Source organism: Acinonyx jubatus, chromosome D3 (assembly GCF_027475565.1).
Source record: "Acinonyx jubatus isolate Ajub_Pintada_27869175 chromosome D3, VMU_Ajub_asm_v1.0, whole genome shotgun sequence".
In the NCBI taxonomy this organism is placed as follows: Eukaryota; Metazoa; Chordata; class Mammalia; order Carnivora; family Felidae; genus Acinonyx; species Acinonyx jubatus.
In genome coordinates this window covers 37,467,444-37,489,206 of record NC_069392.1, presented here as the reverse complement: position 1 = coordinate 37,489,206, position 21,763 = coordinate 37,467,444, and the positions used below count along the sequence as shown (strand labels likewise).

Sequence of the window (21,763 nt, the reverse complement as noted above, 5' to 3'; positions counted from 1 at the left end):
GGTCAGGAAACATGCCTAGTGATTGAGGTAGTTAACAGCAGTCTCTCCCAAGTATTTCTGGGTTCTCCTTGTCCTAGGCACATAAAGCTCAAGCAAGAAGTGAATCTCTGCTATTTTAAGCCACAGAGATCTGGGGTGGTTATGGCAGCATCATCTCACCTATCCTAATAGGCTGAACTGGAGAAGGCCACATATCTAGTTTAATGAGAAGAGAGAGCCCAGTATGTTTGTGCTGCATTTGAAAGACCTACAAAAAGAAAAGGGGAGGATGACCAGATTACATTGAAGGTGGCAACCTAAAAACTGGACAGACTTTTCTCTCATTTAAATATTTATGGGGTATCTCTTCTGTGGCCATGTCAGGAAACTGCTCACACCATTCACTGGTCTCCCTCTACTAGAGACATGGTACAACAGAGACAGTAAGAGCATAAACCCTACGTAGGAATCAGAGCTTGAGTTCAACTGGCTCCACAGTTAATGAGCAGTGTAACTTTGTGTAAGTTACTTAACCTCCGAGGCCTCTTACCAGGTTGAAGATCAAATGAGAGAATTCATCTAACTTACAGTCTGACACATATAAATACTTATTAAGTACTCAAACATTAGCCATTATTTACCATATATTCAGATTCCTAAACCCAAAGTGTACAGGATATAGTGACTTACAGGAATAACGGCTTATCCAGTGTAGAAAATCATGTCAATGTATTTCCTAACAGAAAGCTGATGATTAAAATGATAACGCTAAAGTTGCATTTTCAACTTGAAATTCACTTCAGTAAGACTTTGGCTTGGTTAATACAGAGGCAAAAGCATAATTATAAGGTTACAAAAGTAGAAGAAAATGAGCATTTTCCTTAGTATATCTTCTGTATTAAATTACAACTCTCAACAGCAACATAGCTGACATCAACCCTTAAGCAATGATTATTTCAGTATGGAGCAATTCTTCCTTCCGGCCCCAACCTAACTGAAACAGAATGCCAGAACAGCTGTTAATATAGTATAATCCTCACCATTGATTATGGTGTGAGGTTCATTTTCCCTTTACAGGATAGAGCAACAACAAAAAAAGTTGACATACATTTTGTATCTGATGCCAATCACAAATAGCATACACGTTCCTGCACTCTTTAGAAGAGGAATTTGAAAATACAACCAAAGTAAGACGTTGTACTGTGTGAGTGGTGAAAATACAGGTAATATGATTACTCTTGAAATACATTTTCTTCCTCCATTTACACATAAGCATTACCGCCCACCTGTAAATAATTATTTTTCATTTTCAGTGTCATTTTCTTCTCTCTCAAAGACAAGTACACAAAGCTAGTTTATTTGCATGGAATACTATTAATGTATATGGTAATAAAATACATAATGTATTTTATCAAGAAATGTCAAAACATTAATGAAAGTTATAAAGAAACCATATATTTTCATTTTTTATATGAAATGTATTATCAAACTGGTCTCCATACAACACCCAGTGCTCATCCCAACAGGTGCCCTCCTCGATGCCCATCACCCACTTTCCCCTCCCCCCATCCCCCCATCAACCCTCAGTTTGAAAGCACAGATTTTCAAATGACCTTACAAAAAATGCTGTCTGAGAAGTATATTCAGAGGAATCATTAGCACTTTCTTGGTATTACTTTGGTGCTTGAGGGTTTGTTTTTTTTTTTTTTTTTTAAACAGACGGAATATTTCTCATGCCATATGTTTCTGACAGGGAGGTGGGATTTCCTTGGTCCTAGCATCCATTAGTGTAGACAGGGCCCAGCTGCATCCATACATAGTCTGCTATTCCAAATTACAGGTATATCACATTTAATTTCTCTGCTATCTTTAAGTCTACATGAACCGAATAGTCAGATTCTCAGACACACAATTCTGACCCACACAAGGAAGGTGTGCGTTCTCTTCCTCACAGGGCTTTTTAAGCCAACACGATTACGGTGATTGACCATCAATTTATTATTACTAACACTAAGTAGGGTGATTTTCGCAAGTATCTAAAGCCAACAGATGCTGGACAGGACACTGTATCTATTCTATATGCACTCTGGCTCCCGGGTGCCCAAGGCAAACAGCTGTCATTTACACGCAGTCCTTCTGCTAACACTTTCTGTAATTCCTAAGGGACTTCCCAGCCTATAATTAGACTTTCCAGCTGCCGCAGCATACACTGCTGGGTGGAACTGAGAATGTTTTGCTTTACAGCATTCCCTAAAAAGTCCTCTTCGAGATGGTACCACTGGAATACCACTGTTCGGCATTCAGCTTGGGGAGCAAATGTGAATTGTTTGCAACGAATAGGTCTGTTCTACAGGCAAGGTTTGGTTTAGAATGAACTCTTGAGCCAACTACATGAGTAGGAAGTTGAGACTAAGCATAAAAAAATGGGAAGTTCAAAATGATACTAGCAACTTCCTAATGCAAAGCTGCAGAGAACATCAGTACTGAACCAGTTACAGCAGCTCGCCCAGCTTTTTACGTAATTCTCCTTTCCAGGCACCATCAGCAGGATTAACCAAAAACGGTGTGGCAAGAAGGAACTAGGAGCGAGCATCAAAAATCTCACCATTTCAAAAATCCTTAAGGCCAACAGTGCCCGCAAAGAGAGTACAAGTCCGAGACAGGGGCAAGTGAAAAAGTAAAAGAGGAAGCAGCACGCTTCAAATTGGAGTCCGTCTGTGAGACAAAAAGGAGTCTGATTTTTAAGAAAATGAAACCATTTTCAAAACACAGAGCCCCGTCCTCCGCCCCTCTGATTCTGGTCTCGGTACTCACAAGAAACAAACGTACAGCAGCAGATTTTCTCTACAGAGAAGGACCTGCTGCGTTTGCAGGGAGCGGTCGTCCTCAACCTCAGGAAACCCATTTCTCGGACCAAAACAATGACATAACAGACATAATCAACCAACCCTCAAGGGCCCATAAGAAGTCAGATCCCCCCGGAGCTAATAACTGGAACAGGCTCCTTGGGATGGTAAGACGGTGTTTACTGACAAACGTTCCAGAAGCTACAGATGCCTTTGGTCTGCGGACCACACTCAGCGCCCCAGTCCGGGGTGGATGCTCACACAACCTACGCACGTGTTCCTCCCACGCAACGGACACCGGGCCGCCTCTGGGAACTAACACATTCTGCTACTTGAAAGCACAGGATAGCAACGAAGACCAAGGGCTCATCTGTTTTGTGGGTTTTGAAATGCCACGGTTAATACAAAATTAAGAGGATACTTTAGGGAAATATTTAAGGAATGGATGTGAAGACCAGCTCTCCCGCCCGAGGACTCCCTGCGCCCTCTGTTATATGAAGCAAGCATCTGGGAATTCTTGTTCCTCTTACTCATTCTATTGACGAGAGAGAGAATTTCTCCAGCCAGAAATCACATGGTCAACAGGGGACTAACATGTCCATGCTAGTTTCTGACACTGTCAGTTATTTCCCCGGTGAATTTCCCAATAAACTGGCTTATTTCTTCCAGAATCAAAATAGGGCTTTAAAACCATCTCTGATGGAAATACTGGGTCACTGTTCCTTTCACACACACCCCCCCCCCCCCCCCCGGGACTCCTTAAACCAAAAACGCTCAACACCGTGAACTTCCAGAGTTTCCACTTCACTGCATGTAGCTAGATTATTGTCCTGGGTATCAGCTGATTTGACGAACACAAACTCATTTTAAGACTGACCTAACCAAAACAATTAGTGAGACAGATTTGACTTCTTTTAACTCGGCAGTCAAGATGTATACTATTTGCTACATATTTCTATCAGCAGAGGTAACCAAGGGTTGATTATTGCACAAAAGCTGCTGATCAGAATGGCTAAAGTAGAGTAAGGGGAGGTCTCACTTGCCAATTAATTATTTCTAAAATGCTACTTGTAAAATGGTTGTCGAGAGCCAACAATCCTGTTTTTCACAGAAACAGTGTCATAAATTAGAGTTAGGCTTCAAGGAAGCCTTGAGCTGGAAGTCTTAAGCCAGATGCGTATGAACAATATTTTACTAGAATCTCTAAGATCCATATGGCTCCATAAATCAAGCAGGGATTAGTTGTGAGGGAAGAGGGCTGGGTATCAAAGACCAGCAGTATCATTTTGTCTATTTGGTTCACGGTTCCGCCGTCCAACATTTCAAGCAATCCCTGGCACAATTATGCGCTCAATGTTTGTGAGCGCGCGAATGGATGAAGAGCATGCACCAAGTACGATCTGAGAGTCTGACAGGGTGAGAGCCTGTCATGGTCCCACAGGAAGATCTACTCAAAGTGCCAAGGAAAGAAAAAAGAAGGGACACGTGGTAGTTGCTCTCAGCTTAAATGTTTTGAAGAATTAGAAATTAGTAACAGCTTATATGCACCCCCAAATTAACTGATTTTTCTTTCTTTAATATGAAATGTATTGTCAAATTAGTCTCCGTACAACACCCAGTGCTCATCCCAGCAGGTGCCCTCCTCAATGCCCATCACCCACTTTCCTGTGATTTTTAAAAAATTTTTTTTAACGTTTATTTATTTTTGAGACAGAGAGAGACAGACCATGAACGGGGGAGGGTCAGAGAGAGGGAGACACAGAATCTGAAACAGGCTCCAGGCTCTGAGCTGTCAGCACAGAGCCCGACGCGGGGCTCGAACTCACGGACCGCGAGATCATGACCTGAGCCGAAGTCGGCCGCTTACCCGACTGAGCCACCCAGGCGCCCCTCCTGTAATTTTTAAACTCAAAGTCTCCCTCTCACCTTACTGGAGCCCCACTGTGCCTCTATGGAGGACACAAGGTCAAGGTTTTTGAGTATCCCCCCCACACCAGATACTCAGTTGTCAAGCACAAAGATGTCTCCCAGCTCCCCTGTTTTAAACAAAAGGCAAACATCTTCTAGACACGGCTCCACACCCTGCTTTTTCTATCAGCAACACAGGGCACAGGCACCATCTCCCCCTTCAAACGCTTTCTCCTTTAGGACTCCCGACACCAGGCTCCTGGTTTTCCCCCTACCCAACTGCTCTTGGGTCTGTAGACACCGGAGTACGACAGGGCTCAATCCTTAGAGCTCTGCTCTTCTCTACCTACACTCAGTCTTCGAAGAGCTTAACCAGTCTCATGGCTCTAGACAGCTTCTCCTTCCCCTGGATCACTGTACTGAGCTAACTGTTCTCTCTGGCCTTCCTTTCTCCTCCCCACAGAATCTATTCTTTACACATCTTCTAGAGTTCATGTCTTTAAATTTTTTTTTTTAACGTTTATTGATTTTTGAGACAGAGACAGAGCATGAACAGGGGTGGGTCAGAGAGAGAGAGAGGGAGACACAGAATATGAAACAGGCTCCAGGCTCTGAGCTGTCAGCACAGAGCCTGATGCGGGGCTCGAACCCACGAGCTGTGAGATCATGACCCGAGCCGAAGTCGGACGCTTAACTGACTGAGCCACCCAGGCGCCCCTAGAGTTCATGTCTTAAGACAGAAGGTCGGGTCGAAGCTCAGGTCAGGGGACTGCTCTGCTCAGAAGCCCCCAAACATTTCTCATCGCACTAGGGGGAAGCCAAAGCTGTGCCGCGCGCGGCCCCATTTCTTCCCTGACCTCCCACCTTATTACGCTCCCTCTCTCCGTTCTGGCCATATTTGCGTCCTTGGAGCAACTAAAGCCGCCAGGCCCATCGCCACCTCACACCTTAGGCTGGAGTGCTCCTACCGCAGACAGACACCCATGGCCTCCCCTCCGCCCCCTCCAGGGCTCGGCTCCCACGCAGCGCCTCCCCTAAAGCTCTCCAGAATTTCAACCTGCCCTTCTGATTCCTCTTCCCGGCTTTGTTGGCTCCGTGACCCTTCTCAGACCTCGCACATTCTGTATTAATGTATCGTTTACGTACGGTTTCTCGCCGCTACAGTGCAACCGCCGGGACAGCGAGGACTTTTATTGGCTCGTTCGCTGCTCTACCTTCAGTTCTCAGAATGATGCCTGGCACTCAACGACGGGCACTCGGGAAATATTTGCTGAATGAACTAACGAATAAGCAGCGTAGCATGAATACGATTTCTTAACAGTTTCCGTACTAGATGGATGAGACTATCCCCTAATGTTTAACAGTGACCAGTGGCCACTGTAGGGATATAAACACTCAGGCAACTGGCTTCCCCCTGTCGGTTAGGGTTTCCCCGTGCTCCCAACTGAGGGATGATGGCACAACAAACGTCCTTCTACGTGGACGTGTATTTGAAGACAAAAAGGAGTATTCGAATGGGACGACTCCAACTTTTTCTTTTGGTATGAGGATCTCAGAAGTTTCAAAGAATAAGCGGCGGCTCACGAAAAAGCGTCTGAACCCGTCTGTTTGGCAAATTAGCAGGCAATCTGTTATGCTCCGCAAAGATGTCGGCTCGGCTGTGTGTCAAGTGACATCCCACAGTGAATTATTACAATAAAATTACAGGGTTGATAAGAGAGAAAAATTGCAGGGAAAACGACCCACGCGAAGCTTTGAGGAGAAGAAAACATGACCGAAACAACACAAATCCTCAACAGTTGTTCTGCGGTGAAAGCACACATCACGTTCCCAGCGAACACGGTCCACGCGGCGCGGGCCCGCTCGTCCGCCCCGTACAGGTGCAGACACGTGCGAGGACGTCCTCCCTGCCTGTCAAACTGGGAGGGGAGGGGGAGATCGATGACGACGAAACCCTCTTGTTTTTCTGCCCACCCAACCCCTCAATTACTTCTGATGTGTCCATCTCGTCTCCCATTTTTCTCCTTTTCCAAACTCCTCAGGCAAATAGTCACTTAGCCATCACCTGTAACCAAGAACTGCTAGGCCTCAACAAACAAAGTGCCAAATAGGTTTTATGCATTTCTTTTCCCAATATTTATTTATCTTCGAGACAAAGAGAGCACGTGCAAGCAGACGAGGGGCAGGAGAGAGGGAGACACAGAATCCGAAGCAGGCTCCAGGCTCCGAGCTATCGGCAGAGAGCCTGATGCGGGGCTCGAACTCACGAACTGTTGTGAGATCGTGACCTGAGCCAAAGTCAGATGCTTAACCCACTGAGTCACCCAGGCGCCCCCAAGTAGGTTTTAATAGCAAAGGTCTGTTCCTATGGAACTGTTGGATGCCTTTCCTAAAGGACAGTGCTGAAGCCACCAGCTCGGTGTCCCCCACCCCTGGAGTCACAAACTGGGCTCTGAAGACACCTTTGCAAGGTCTCCTCACTGAGTCACCGGAGGACCTCTGCCAGAGGTGAAGGTAGGATCTTCTTCATTTTCAGCTGGGAGGTCCATCCAGCACACAGGCTTTGTTTCTCTATAGAAAGCCTTTACGCCTTCCCTCCATCTTTGAGGTGGATTTAGCTGAGGAATAACTTTTCCTCCAGTAGCTGGTCACCCCACAAGCTGTACACTGGTCAATTTTCATGGAAATCACTAGAATGACGAATATCCTCCTCGTCCACAGCAATGCAAACGCTGGTGAGGACAACCAAAACCCAGAACATCCGCGTGGATCAAACTGGCGAGTGCTGCTCCACAAGGAGACTGCTCGGTCTTCCGAAGTGAGTCAAGGGTCTTTGCCACGACCTGTGGCCGCATCTCCGCCTTCACTGTTTGGGCTTCACGACATACCAACTAACGGCAAGACACGGTAACTGACAACATTTCAAGGGTGTCAAACCAGACCTGCCCCCAGAAGAAACAGGCTTCAAATCATGGAAAGAATAATCAAGGTCAAATCAACTAGGTTGACAGATTTATCTCTGAGTTGTGTCAGTTGGACATGTTTCTGAGTCACAGACTATTAATCTAGGAGAGACAATCAAGCTGCCTGCCTCTCTTATGAGAAAGGAAGGGAGAGAGGTCGGGATGGTTAAGCAACTCCCCAGGAGTTAAAAATCTCCTGGCTAGGAAAGGCCAAAGTATAATCATCTATCTTCTGTATGAATATTAGTTATGAAGGTCACTGCCAATCAAATAAAAAAATTAAAGATAAATTCACTTCAAATATTTTCCAGGAATTTAAACCCAACGTTTCCATGGTAAAAATCCTATTTGAAGAAAAAACATCTAAAAACTAATATGTGATATCTGATTAATAATAAAACAGAGGGGCGCCTGGGTGGCTCAGCCGGTTAAGCGTCTGGCTTCAGCTCGGGTCATGATCTCACGGTTTGTGAGTTCGAGCCCCGTAGCAGGCTCTGTGCTGACAGCTCGGAGCCTGGAGCCTGTTTCGGATTCTGTGTCTCCCTCTCTCTCTGTCCCTCCTCTCTTCCTCTTCCTCCCTCCCTCCTTCTCTCTCTCTCTCTCTCTCTCTCTCTCAAAAATAAACATTAAAAAATTTTTTTAAATAATAAAACAGTAACACTTTAAACTAGTTTCTCCCCATCTGTGTTACACAGAATAACACTCTTATTGACATTCATCACTTAGGGGAACACAATGAGAAAATGCGACACTAATTAGCTTTTGTATTATTTCTCTTCCAGGTAATGTCACCCATGCCTCCCTCCCTCACCTCCCGGGTTCAAAGAGTTTAAAGCTCAAACCTGCACTCAGAACTTAGAGACTGGGCATAATACCTACCTAACCTAGGATTTTGCAGGCTAAGAGGAGATAGCAGAAAATCTGACTAGAATATAAGCTCCATGTGGGCAGAAATTTTCTGGTTTCTGCTCACCACTAGGTAGTAAAGTGCATGACATATAATAGGTTCTCATGAAAAAATTTGGTGAATAAGTGGATGAGTATAAACAATTTAGCTGGCACTCAATATCACTGTGATTACCTTAGTCACAAGATGTTGAAATATTGACAACTAGTCTCAACATCAGCCATTAAAAGCCTTAAACATAATATACAATATAAACAAAAATTTAACTTGTAGCAAGAACACAATTAAACATTATCAAACAATGCATCTCAGGAGGTTGTTGACCGTAACTAAAAGGGTTATCTTTGTAGAACAGAAACACTTACTCCTTTCAATACCAAACAGAAGTTTATAGTTACAGTATAATAACACAATGTAATATCTGTGGACATAAATGGTGATCTGGATAAAAGGTATTTTTCATGCAAGTCATACTCGATAGACTCTCTTTTCGAGGCTGTAGATTTCATTGTTTTGTGCTCGACTTCAAAAACACGTAAGTGCTTTCATCAGCCTGCTCACCATAAAATGTCATTAGAGTTCAAAGCCTTTAGATCACATCTATTCCCCTGGTTTCTGACCCATGTCTACATTCAGTGATTTGAAACCATGAAAAACTAACATCGCTCCTAAAAGTCATCCCACGAGGAGCCAAATAGTAAACAATGAAACATAACAAAGCAAAGCCATAGACACAATAGACAAGTTTTCCATTTTACTTCAGTGCACCACAAATCACATTACACAGACTGTATTTCAAGACTGAAAGAACAAGGACCCAATCTCAAAAGCATCACAGGTCAAGCAAGCAGGGATATACAGAAGGAGTGATACCCACTAAAATTTCCACAAGGCCAGGTCTGTGTACGTTCTACACGGGCCACAATTACCACGAAGGCAACGGTTTCCATACATTCCGATTTCACAAACTGGTAAACGGACATCACAGAACATGAAACGGCGCTGGATGTGGCTACTGAGCCAAACATCACCCACAATGGTTTCTGGACAGAAGCTATTTAAAGTGGATCTCTCCAAGTTCCGTTTTGCCCCCATGCCTTCCTCTGATTCTAGACCACCACAGCCTCCTCCTGACGAATTCTCTTTTTCCTTCCTCAAACTATTTGAGTCGGGTTTTTTGTCAATCGAAACAATAAACCAACACTCCAAGTCAAACATACTGATACTCTCAAACTGCTATAGATAAATGTACACATAAATTTGTGCCTAAAAGTGTTAGGTACAATCTTTTTGCAAAGTAAAATGCAATTCTTCCCCATTTAATTTTCAAGATATATTCAATTTTTAAAGTTTAATACCTGTTGGTTATCAGTTTGTGTTCTTTGAGAAAGGCTGTCCAAGATCATGCCCTTACTAGGTTTTTTGTTTTAAAAGCTTTTGGATTAAAATAAAAAGGATCTTAAAAATATGTATATATTTTTATAATGCCCTACAAATACATATGTGTATGTGTATATACACAGATATCTCTAAATATATTTGCTTACTTAATTCTTACAACAAACCTATGGAGTGGGTATTATCACTATTCCCAAATGAAGAAACTGAAGCACAGAGAGGTTATTTAACTTTCCTCTGGTCATACAGACAGTAATTGGCTGGGCTCTTAACTACAATATTATACTGCTGACAGCTGCTTTCCTGCCATCCTTAATTAACAAATATAAACAAACTACTTCCATTGGTCATTTTCAGGAAACAGGGCAGATCAGGGATTCTATGTTGCTAAAATATAATCTCATGTCTCCTTTTGACTTGATGCCCTTTGGGCCATGCAAGGAGGCCACATTGTTCTATCTCCACCGCTCGGAAAATTAAGGCCCCTTCACTCTATCTGTGGACACGTCCTGGGAGGATCTGCTGAGCTGGCCCGATCACATGGCTGGAACGGAGGAGCGTGACAGATAAGGCCTGGGTACCCAGCCTACCGCTGTAGCCAGGGAGCAGGCAGCCTGGATTGGCAGTCCCAGATAATCACAACAAAGGAGTCAGGAGCAATTCTCTGGAGCAAAAGGGAGCAGGTGCTGGTCAGACCGAAAGATGCACACGACAAATGTTAACACGGTGAGATCACCTGTCTAGTTTATTTCAATTCTTCACTTTTAATCATGCATTGCAGGGAACTCAGTTTTAGCACTGATATGCCACACTTCACTGTATTCCATTCAAAATGAAATGAAATGATGAGAGCAGCCAAGTAACATAAGTTCCCTTTCTTTGATGCCCTTTCAACATTTGCTCCTTGCTGGGCCCAAGGAGAGCAGGGCTGGACAGCCCAGGGGCCTGGGTGGTCAGTGTAGGAGCCAGACAACCAAAGCCATGAGCAGTCTGTCCGAGAGCAACAGCATGGCCTAGGAAAGCTTTCACGTGGATCAGCGCTGTTCCATGAACTCACATTTTGAATCCAACTCTATGAAGTATTAGTAATATTAATAACCCATATAACAACACAATCAGGCCAGCTTTACTACAATTCCCGTTTTGGATATGCACATGTGCATAAATGTCACATAAACCCAAGGCTAGTATTACCATTCACCCTTTGCAGGTGAAGAAACCGTGGTAAAGAAACTCTCAAGAGGGCGCCTAGGTGGCTCAGTCAGTTGAGCATCCGACTTCTGCTCAGGTCATGATCTTACTGTTTGTGAATTCAAGCCCCGCATCGGGCTCTCTGCTGTCAGCCAGAGCCTACTTCGGATCCTGTTTCCCTTTCTCTCTTCTGTCGCTCCCCTGATCACGCGCTCACTCGCGCGCTCTCTCTCTCTCAAAAATTAAATAAATAAATAAATAGTTAAAGAAACTCAAGAACTTGCTCATGACTGCACTGTTAGAAAAAAGTGACTGAGCTGGGACTAAACATACACGTTGTATGATATATAGAGACAATGAACTGCCTGTCACAAATCTGATCCCAAACTCCCGCACTAATTATAACACATATAAATATATTATAGCCACAATACATATGTACGATTATTATATAGGTATTACATATACAATACAAAACATGAAGAGAATGATCTGCGCGCACACAGGCCTTCTAAATCTTGCATTATTAAGGAATACCTAAATTGAATACCACTCCATCAACTTCTCTATCAGGCAGATGCATTAAAATCGTTGCAGTCAGTGTCTCTAGTTACCTCTTCCAAAAAAGATACTTTCTATAGGAGAAATGGTCGATGCATATTTAAGGCTTATGAGGATCATAATGATGCTAGTATTCTACTAAAATGTTTTCAACTTCATCTTCCTTTCAGTATCAGATAGAAGAACACCAAGAAACAAGACTGTTTCACCAGACAATTCCATTTCACGAGAAAGCCAGAAAAACAATGATCTATGTCCTCACAGTCTCTTTAAAGAGAACTTCAAAACACCAGCTTTGCTGACCCGGGCCTGAGACGGAATCCTGACTAAAGCCCACGCTGAAGAATAATGGCTTCAAATGGAGTCGCGGTGGCCATCAGGCATCCTAGACTCTGTGAAGCCAACCGCAGATGGACCCTAAGGGGTGGAACACTTGGATGTCTTGGGCAAACCTAATCCTGTGGGCCATCGGCTGAAGAACTTCATGAGGAACAGTTATGGGGGGTGTGGGACTCCCACATCGTCAGTTGTCAGAATATCTAATTTGGCATCTTATCAGTCAGCCGTCCTTTATCAACCGGACATGCTCAACTCACACTAATCTCAGAGCCTCGTGAAGGAATAAGTCACTCTTGGCATCAAGAAAAAAGGAATATGCAGTTTGCCCTTGAACAACATGAGGGTTATCCACCCCCTACAGCTGGATATCTGTGTATAACTTTTGGTTCTAATAGCCTACTGCTGACTGAAGCCCTACCAATAACAAACAGTGATTTAACATGATTCTGTAATACATATTACGTACTGTATTCCTATAATAAAGCTAGAGAGAAGAAAATATTAAGCAAATCAGAACACACTGTACTATATTTATCCGAAAAAAATCCACATGAAGTAGACCTGCGTTCAAACCGGTGTTGTTCAAAGGTCAACTGTAATTGAAAACAAACTGAAGAACGAAGAGAGTCCATTCTACTTCACTGATGCCTAGTATCTGGACCTAGACAGAAATTCCGGATTGCCGCCCTCTTGTGCTCTACACACGATACTTAGATTTAGAGAAAAATTAAATTTCCTATAAAGAAACAGAAATCAGGCAGTAATGAGAACTTTCTTTTGGATAAGAAATTCTTTAAGTTGTGGCTAATTTTGCCAGCTGTGAAAATACAAATAGCTTTATACCTTTCTACCTCCTACTGTATTCCAAATGAAAAATTATCATTCAGTTTGCTTTCATTAGAATGCATGCCTAATCAAAACCTCACTTATCTACTTGATATTTCCCGGAAGAGCTCAGAATTAAAAACCAACTGCACCTTGATTTTCCCAGCACAAAGAGGGAACATGAGAGATGTACAAATGATTTTCTAAATTACAAGACAATGGAATATTCATTGGCAAGGAAAAAAAAAAGCTGTTTACCTTAGACTGTGCTAAAATTGGAAGGGGAAAAAGGGGGCAGGCCAGATGGTATGTCTGGGAAGGTACTGACAACGCGCAAGTGCTAATTCTTAAGGAGGGGGTAAATTACGACACTCTAACGAGCCATCAAGAATACCAAGTCCAAGTTAATCGAAAATGACTGGAACCCAACTGTCACTCTGGAAGCATGACACTGCTCAGTGACGTATGTCTTGATCTGGCACACATACCAATTCTTTTACATCCCAAGAATCATCCCGCAGGCCGTACGGGCATGTTTTCTCATCAGACGATCTCACTTTTTTAAGGTTATACTTACAATTTAAAGTTAAAATCACTTGTAACTAAATCAGAGCCACTAAATGTTAAAGATTGACTTAGACTTCTCCTTCATAAATTCATGAGATGGTCTCACATCATATTTTAAACAACTCCTTCATTTAAATATGTCCTGGGCACGTGTTATGTGCTCAGCACTGTTCTAAGAGCTGGGGTTTATGTCAGTGAACAAAACAGCTAGAAGGCCTGTCCTCACGAAGCTGATATTCTCTGGATGGGGCAGATGCACGAAAAACATAAATAAGTAAAATATGTTTAATATAAAGAAATGTCAGCAAGGAAGGGAACAGGTAGTGTTGGATGGAACGCGAGGTGGTGGGGGGCTTACGTGCCAGAAGCAAGCTGGGTAACTATGCTGCTGGAGAATGTTCCAGGCTGAGGGGACAGCAAGTACCACATCTCTGAGGTGGAAGCATGACCCTGTTCCAGGATGAGTAAGGAAGCCACGAACACTGGCTAACGCATCTGATCCCCACCAAGAAATACACCATAGAATACGACAGATGTCAACGTGCACGAACACAACGGAACGCTGACTGACAAAAGCAAGCTGCTAAAGGATATATACAGCACATCATTTGTTTCTTAAACATTAAAAACAATACCACAAGTAATTTGGTGATACTATAAATCATAAGTGGAAAGGACTAAAGAACGGTTATCATTAGGCTAAACACAAATCCAGAAAAATGGCCGCTCAGGGGAGGGAGGAAGGCACAACTGTGAAGGGGAGCTTGGCAAGATCCAGAACTTCTGTTCTACTTCTTAAGCTGAATGGTGGGTACACAGGGGGTCACCATATTATTCCTCAACCTTTCTGTGGATCCGAAATATTTTGCACTGTTTTCAGAAAAGAATCCTCAACCCTACCCCAGCATCCTCGGGTTCCTTCACCATCCGTGGGTCATCTTGACATTCACCTTTGAGTAAAAGACAGCACTTCTGTTCAGCTAGGATCAAGAATATTTTACCCCTCGTAGAATCATTTGTTACCACAAGGAGAAAAGGGGGCGAATGAAGGGAATGAAAAGGCCGTCATCACTTTTCTGGCACTTTTCTCAAATTAGAACCTTTCACGGTCTACAGAATAGGGCTGTATAAAAGAAAACACGGCAAATCTATGCTCAGTGCTTTAAAGTAAGCTGCCTGTCACAATTTTAAATACAGCCCCTTTTCTACATAGGTGGTATTTTTAGCAATGTCACCTTTGCTTCTCAATATACTTCTTTAAAAAGAATAAAACACTGTGGACAGAAATTCATAGGGTGCCTCATACCTCATAGCCCATGCTTCCAGTCTTTCTATGAGAACCCAGCTAACCCAGCCCTGCAACTGTGTGTGCTTCTCCTACTTCCTTACTTTTCTCTTTTCCTGAACCCACTGCAGTCCACCCCACCCTTGGACGCCCTGGGCCGGGGAGAGAAACGAGAGCAGGGAAATGGGCACCTCTCTGGGCTCCTGACTGAGAGCTGGCCAGCCTCGAGGCCACTAAATGCAAAATTGTTTTGGGAACGGGATCTCCTGGGTACTCAGGAGCCCAGGACACCGCTCCTTCCTGAAACGCATTTCCCCGATGTCCTCTCTGTAGGATACTGCACTCATCTTCCCCGGCTTTAATGACCTTCCTATTTTAATGACTCCGAGTCTTGACCCTGAAGCTGGACCTCTCCAGTGGGCAGACTCCTGTGTAAAGGCTCCTGGACATCTCTTCCTGGAGGTCCCACAGGACCCTTGGGCCCAACTCCTGACGACTGTGCCACAGTCACTAACCCCACCGTCACCCCAGGACTCCCCCTGGTGGATGTAAGCTCAGGAGCAGTAAGTGGGGCCACTCCCCTCTCCCCCACCTCCCCAACCTGACGCATCACCTAGCGTCCGAATTCCACCTCCTAAGTCCCACATCCTCAACACTTTCCCCGAGTGACTCACTTCCCTCCATCTCCAGGACCATGTCCTTACTTCAAACTACCCTGAATTCTTCCCTGGGCGGTGAGTACTTACTACGTGTAAAGGACTTACAGGGTTCCTGGAAGGGCAGGTTTATTGTGAAGTGTGATTATTCCTAGTTTATAGAAAACTGAAGTGAAATTTTTAAGGCTAAGTATTTCCCAAAGTTATGAATCTAGACGGCTGTGCAGTCAGGACTTATTAAGTTTATTGATTCATTTGTTCACTCAAATGACTCAAAAACAGTAATTTTAACTACAACTGATACATTGTCCCCTAAAAAGTAAATTCCCCAGGTTACTATGAGAGCCAAAGTAACTTTTCTGAAAATCACATTTGACCACATCCTCCAACAGGGCAACTGCCTCCGTACCACCCACCAGGTGATGGCTCATGGGGCCCTGAACGCTGACGTAGCGGCCTCCAAAGCTCATCTTATCTTCTCCCTACTATCCCTGGATCCCATCCTGCTTCTTAGCCAGAGGCAAGTTCCTTCAATTCCCTGAAGTGACTCAGCTCCCTCTTTCCTCTCGGCTTTTGTACAGGATTCCCAGTCACCTCAAACACCCCCTCCTAGCCTACCCTAGACCCTGACAGCCCTCCCTTGTTTCTGTCACACGCCCATGCTAGGTCACGGTGCTCAGGTCTTAGGTCGGACATCTTGTCCTCTCCTTCCAGGACTACACACCCAAGTCTGTGTAGGTGAGGTTCCTTTGTCTCATTTAGTGCCCCAATTCCCCTACTACGCACCAGTCATGGCGGATGGGAACTGCCAAGCAGGCAATTACTTATCTCTGTGCCCTGGGGGACAGGCAGCCCCAGGAGAGTCAGTACTGCTGTTCATTTCCCTCCTGCTCTATTGCTGACACCTGCACGGTGCCGGCCTTTAGGGAGTACTCAGCATACATTCCACTGTGAGCGAAGCAAGTGAAGGCACACAACAGTGGGAGCAGAGCAGGAAAGAAGTCAAACATGTTCCTTCCCCTAACGTTTGCCATCCTAACTCCCTACCAAGACTGTTGATTATTATCGTATGCATCCTCGCAGCTGGAAGAGTGCTTTGACATCAATTACACACCTCGTCATCATAATTCTATGGGAAGAAGGAAGAGGTTACTGTAAATTTAGAGCTCTTGCTCAGAGAGGTTCAGGGGCTTCTTTTAGCCAAGCTGCACATAAACACAAGCCTTTGGAATGTCTGCCGTGTATACCCGTGAGATGCTTCAGAACATGAATGAGTTGGGACACGGCCAAGGTTCTGGATCCCGTTAACCAGAGTTGCAGTCAGAACTCAGCAAAGGGGCAGCTGAAAGTGGGTTAGGCTCAGAGGCAGATGTAGGTTTTGTAAGCGCAAAAGCTTTTACGGATTTGGGGGATGTTCTTTAAGATTATAAAATGTCAAACTCAAACTTAAGTAACAAGCATCATTAGTTTCACAGTTGGTCGACACCTGAGTGGGACAGGAGAAGAAACTAACCGAGAAAGAAGAGAATGTGTATTCAAAGTCAAAATAACAGCACCGGAAAGGTAGGCACAGGAAAGGCGTGACAAGACTGAAAGCTATTAATTCAGCACTGACATGGCTGAATGAAACGACACAGGATGATTACAGATGCGGTTCCTGCCCCCGGGCCACTTACAACGGAGAATTGGTGTCGCACCCAAAGAGAAGGGATACCAACAGAAAGGACTTTGTATAATGTTAAAAGTCCCCACATGATAGTATCTCAAGTAGTCCTCTACACCCACAGTCTGTGATCTGGTCCTGCTTCAGAGCATTCATCATTCTCTGTAACCACACTTATTTGCTGATTGCCTGTCCCCCTGCTTAAAATCCAGGGCGAACAGGAAAGCATAGGTCTGCTCTGTCCTGTTCAGTGCTGTAATCCTAGCACCAGGCAAGGTACCAGGTTCATAAGGAGCCTTCCGTAAGTATCTGTGGAGTAAACAAACGAATAAAGGAGCAAAACTTTACAAAGGCTCAAAGTGCCATGTTTTGGCGCATATCACCAGTCTTTAGAGTCTAGATGTGTATTTTGGTATACATTAGAGGGAGTCTTAAAATTAACTATCACTGTTGCCAAATGAGCATCCTGCTTGGACAAATCATAATTTCAAAGAAGTCTGGCTCACCGCCAAGCAGCTGAAAAGAAACACGGGCAATAAGCTGGAGGAGGAAGCGGAGTCAAAAGACGGGGTTGGTTTGTTTTGCTTCTTTCTTTAGGCTGCCAGACACTGGAACCGGAGTCATCTGGAGAAGGAATAGTTGGGACAGAAGCTGGCCCGGGTGGAGAAGACCTGGATTCACCGTGGAGGACAGTTAAAATATTCACTGAGACACAGAGTGTGGAAAGCTGCCAAAGGCAGAGCGGAGGGGCTCGTTCAGGGGGCTGTGTTTGATCTGACCAGCAACACGGACTCTTTGGTACACTAGAAGTCCACAGAAGGTGGTTTACGATTCTAGCCAGAGGAAGTTGCGGGCAAGGAGATCACTAGGTTGAAAGCCAACTCTTAAATAAGAGCAGGTGGAAATAACAGGTATGATGGTGAGCGGGTAAAACTAGTAAATGTTTCAGAGGAACATTTCATTGGAAATTAAGTAGAAAAAGAGATTATGACATTTAATTTACTGATATCTGTATATTCCAGCCTTTACCCTTCCCATATATGATCTTATTGTTCAGGTACTCTTACAGGTGGTTCCAAGATGCAAGTTTGGTGACATCTGGAGACATAGCGATGAGAGGGAGAAAAGTCAATGTCTGAAGATGGTTAAACAACTCATCTCACTTGCTGCCTCTCTATACCAAGAGCCATGCTGTCAGGAAAGCTCCTTAAGACCCTTCAAGCTGCACTGTAACTATAGCTCCAAGGTCTGGAAACTCCCTCTGGAATTCATCTTTAGATCCTGAGAAACTGATGTAACTTAAGTATGAAACACAACTGGCTTTTGTTGCCTCTGTACATAGGGAAGTGAAAAGTATGTCCTTCTTGGACAGGAATATAGAAAAATAGTGCTAATTAACATGCATCATTATGTAATCGGGCCATTTACCATTTATATGATACCACTAAAAATTGTAACATTTGCACACACAAAGCTTTTAATTTTCACATATAGAAGAACTTCATAGCAGCTTAAAAATATCTATAAAACCCAAATAGCTAAGTATGATTTTGATCAATAGAATCATCTTTACTCATGGAAGCATATCTTCTCCACTGATTATACTCTATTTTAAGAGAAAGAAAATTAACCCAACCGAAGACATACTGAGCCACGTATTTTTACTTAGTTAATATTCCCGACATTTATGCTACAGAACTACCATCATCCTGTTTGAACAGGTAAGAAAACTAACCTTTAATCCTAACTTCCTTAGTCTTGTAAGTTAATTTCCTAGGGCCACAAGAGGGATTAAGTGGTAGACCAGCCACAGTGAAAACGAGGCAGGGCTCTCTATGCAGAGCATTCTCTCAAACATTAGTACTATTTAGTGCATTACCTTTCCAGATTACATATTCACTAGAAAAAAGGCCAATAAACTAGAAAGTTGTCGAGAAAGATTCTGTAAGACAGCAATCACAAAATGCAGTCCAGGGGTCACAGAATTAATATCCACTGAAGCACCCGTTGGGACATACAGATGCCTGGACACAGCTCCAGATCTACTGAGTGAGAACTATGGACGGATCCCTAGAAATTGCTTTTTAACAAATCCCCCACTAGTTCTGTTACACATGAAAATTTGAAAGCCACCGTGGCTAATTCCTTGCAAACCCCTACAGCTGTCATTTGGAGTTGCAAATTTGACAAAAGTCTATAGCCTCATTGAGGGTCATCTTTTAGGATTATGGAGTTTGAGGTGGAATGTTCCCCAAATTCCATACTCCTCTTGCAGATTTAGCTTTGGAGGCTCACAATTCCTAACAAGTCTCTAGGAACAAGCAAAGTAGGCAAACAACAAAGTAGCTTAAATGGCAAAATGTTTACTATGTGCCTACTCTCATTGCACATGGCTCTAGAGGTCTTGGGATATATAGGTCTCATTTCAACCTTCTGGTTGGCATGATCACCGCCATCTCACAGCTGGGAAACATTTCCAGAGAAATGAAGCAACCTGCCCGAAGTTACTTAACTGAAGGTGAGCAGATGTTTCGACCCATATCTACTCCAGCTCACTGTATTTTATTCTACAACATAGCTCCTCCCCATGAATTACTGCTACCTTGATTTCAGGATTTAAGGGGAAGAGCTTTCCAAATGCCTTGAGCAAACCAGTCAGTTCTATACTTTTTCCAACCCCATGCTTTGTCCACGGACAGTATTCCTTTTAAGCTCAAGTTCATAAAAGTCAGCACCTATTAGCACAAAATAATGGCATGAAGTAAACAAAAATCTAGAATTCTCCCTCCACGATGTAACTCCAGATACAAATCACCAAGCAACTTCCAGGCCATCCTCAAGCTCAGACTCCACAATGGCAACCTAGTAGAAGTCTAGGTGCACCCTTCCAGTTAGCGCCATCTTGAGACCATAAAGCTATTTGCCTCAGCCACATGAATGTAGGGAAAACCCGATGGATTTCAAGTAAACCTAAGATGGGTCAAAAACATGGGCTAGTCTATAAAACAACAGAGTGGCCCACATCCCTGGAGCACCTGCATGAAATCCGTGAACCGAGTCTGACATTTGTTAACCCTCACACTGCTGAAGACAAAGGGAGGGTTCAGACGTCAGAACAAGGCTGTCTCTGGAAGCCCGATGCCCCCACCACACCTCCTAGACTATCCCAGACTCTCAAGTGTCTAGACTCTGAACTCAGAGTCTAGTTCAGTTACAGGCTGTGGTGTCTGCTGCCTGTTGGAATGTGCCAGAATGCATGTGGGGAGACCGTGGGTCCCTGGGACCTAAAGGTTAAGCTGTGCTGGTGGGAGATCACTGTGAACAGACTACACATTACAGGTGAAAAGAAATCAAGAAATGTGGGGAAATGGGCCCTGCTTACATAGATGGGTTAGAAAAAAGCTTAGGGTGGAAAGCCACCGCCACAGGGCGAGAGGGTCCCCAGTTAGCTAGTGAGATACTGTAGTGGGATCACAAGTTAACTTGTTCTACCACCTGCAGGAATTAACTTTCCATCTGGTGCCAATGTGCCTTGATCGCAAACTCCATTTGCCCCCCAGACCCTTCGCTTCTTATACACAAGTGAACGATTACGGTCTGATTGTTTCCTTCACGTTCACCACGTGTGTAAGATCTTGAGCAGTCAATAAATACAGAAATGAAACCCGTTTGGGGCTCTTGTCTCCTCCCGGACATTTGCCTCCCTCGTATTCACTTCCGCATCCACTCTCTTGCTGGACAAGAGAGAACTCCAGACTCCTCGTCTGTGACAAAGAAACATATGGCTAAAGTCCGACTGTTTTAGTAGAACTAAATATGCACACACAACACTGAGATGTACACAATTGCCATTCGAGATTTTAATTTTGCTTAAGTGTCCTGTTTTTACTGCAGCCCTCTGATGTGTGTGCTACAAGACAAATGATGAAAAGTACAGGCAATAGCAGGAGGAGGAGGGGCTGGATGACAAGACTTCAAATAACCACTATCATTAAGGTAATGATCCTTCACCTTACTGCATAGGACCCAAAGAAAATTATCATCTCCCATTAAAAGTAACGACATAGATACAGATTTGTATACAGGAGAGAGCTTCCCAGGACATACTGTTACATAAAAAAGAAAATGGTTACATATTAATGTGTAAGCTAGAAATCTATTCTTGTAAAATATTATGTACCCATCTGAATCCATACATACACAAAATAAAGCTACTGCTATTTACTAAGCACTTATGTATCAGTGACTATGAGTCGTGCTTAGCATGTGTTCTATCAGTTAATACTCATATCCTGGAGATGTAAGCATTAAGACCATTTTAGAAATTAGGAAACAGACTCCAAGGGGAGACCTGACCCGGGTCACAGAACCATCAAACGGCAAGACTGGGAGCCCAACCCAAGTCTGTCCGATTCTGCTACAGCATATTATACATTCCAAGAGATAGCTTCAGAAGCGTGTTTGCCCAAAATATTAAAAACAGCTGTCTTTAGAGGACGAGATTTTTTTTCCTCTTTTTCAGGATTTTAGAATATATTCGAAGCCATTTTAAGCACTGTTTTTAAAATCTCAAATAACAAAGGTATTTTAATTGGAAGGATAAAGAAGCAGCATGAAAATCTTCCCATCTTCCATACATCTAATTTCTACTCTAAACAGCCCCAAAGTGGGCCAC

The 21,763-nt window shown here is 43.7% G+C and overlaps 1 protein-coding gene across 34 annotated transcripts in view; it reads right to left on the bottom strand.

Moving 5' to 3' along the window:
* The window catches only part of EPB41L3 (erythrocyte membrane protein band 4.1 like 3), a 227,110-nt gene that overhangs the window by 116,778 nt on the left and 88,569 nt on the right, over positions 1-21,763 (bottom strand). The window lies entirely within an intron of this gene.